Here is a 1,467-nt window from a genome sequence, read left to right on the forward strand (position 1 = left end):
AAAGGATACCCTACACGCTGATATTACATTTTCTGTGACTGACTGCTTTAGCGCCTCGTTTTCAAAACGAAACGAAAGAAAATCAAATTGTACCTTTGCATCTCCGCTGCGTAGACACAATTGGAACTGAAATCCACACTGTTCTAATCACCAAAATTCCCTTTTCTTTGCCAGTAACTTGAGACCTGAAATGTGCGTGATCGCATGAGGAAATGTTTAGCTCTGCGGTTAGGAAAGTTCTCTTGATCTTACTGCAGCACCTCGTGTTGGTTGGAAAGCCAGGTTACCTGTGCATTATATGCATGAATTAATTTAATGTACTGCGTATTCTAATTCAGTTAGTTTCGATACGGAAGAATTCATTTTCGGCAAAGGTTCTCTATGGATGTTCTCTGCAATGAGCAGACGGATTCTTTGGTGTCTGAGTCGTGCAACTAACCAAAAGGAGAACAGCCAGAAATAATATCTGGGTCAGGACAGTTCCGACAGGAGGACCACACCGGGTAAAAACAAATACTTGTCACTGATTATCCTTACTTCACTTCGTCTTTTTCAGCCTTGAAGCTGCAAGAATGCCGAGTAAAACAACAAACATAATTTTTTATGACTGTCTTTTCAGTTTATTCGCGGGGCGTAATATATCTGGTGTAGACGTGACAGTATGTTACTATTTTTTCTGCCATGTTCAAATCTTAAAGACTCACCCCGTGATTACTCATCACCTGGCATGGCAGATGAGAAGCGCAGGGCGAACTACGCCTTGCTTCCTCTTCTAGTATGTTCTCCGTGAGTAAGTGACGCACCTGGCATGGCATTCGGAGAATAAACACGACCAAGTGTTGTGCGTACTTTACACTCAATTACGTCTTGATTACAGATTCTGTCATGTGTGAACTTCCTTACGAGCAACCCATATTGACTTATATCAAGCCCTGTCTACCTTCAGTTCCTCTCATCCTTACGTTGAGATCCGCGCTGAGTGGTTCTCTAATGCTTCGTCAGTGCAGCTGCTTGGATGGTTGTTTTATTAACTCTTAGAAAGTGGAGTTTTGCTGTGCAAGTTACTTCTAAATGGCCAAATCTGCATGAAATACAGAGTTTATGGTGTAAAAGTTAGGAGTTAGTAAATTTCAGCGTCAGGTGGTGGTTGCCTATTGGAAACCCCGCCAGGGCTGCGTCATGGGCCGTTCCTCCCCGTCGTAGTATTTACCCTCCCCACAAGCTACTCCCCTGTGCTGTCCTTCCTTCATTCGGGTCCCCGCTATTTTTCCTCCCTTGATTTGCGTGCCATCGACCCAAGGTCTTCATACATCAATGCCTGGCATGCCATGTACGCTGATATTGCAAAAGACATTTCTTAAGCGTGTCCTGGCCCGATGACCTCTTAACTCTTCCTGACGCATTCTGACCGTCTTGATATATGACAGCATACAATTACCTCGTGGCGATAGCGGCCAAGGAACGCTA

Source organism: Penaeus monodon, chromosome 20 (assembly GCF_015228065.2).
Source record: "Penaeus monodon isolate SGIC_2016 chromosome 20, NSTDA_Pmon_1, whole genome shotgun sequence".
NCBI lineage: Eukaryota > Metazoa > Arthropoda > Malacostraca > Decapoda > Penaeidae > Penaeus > Penaeus monodon.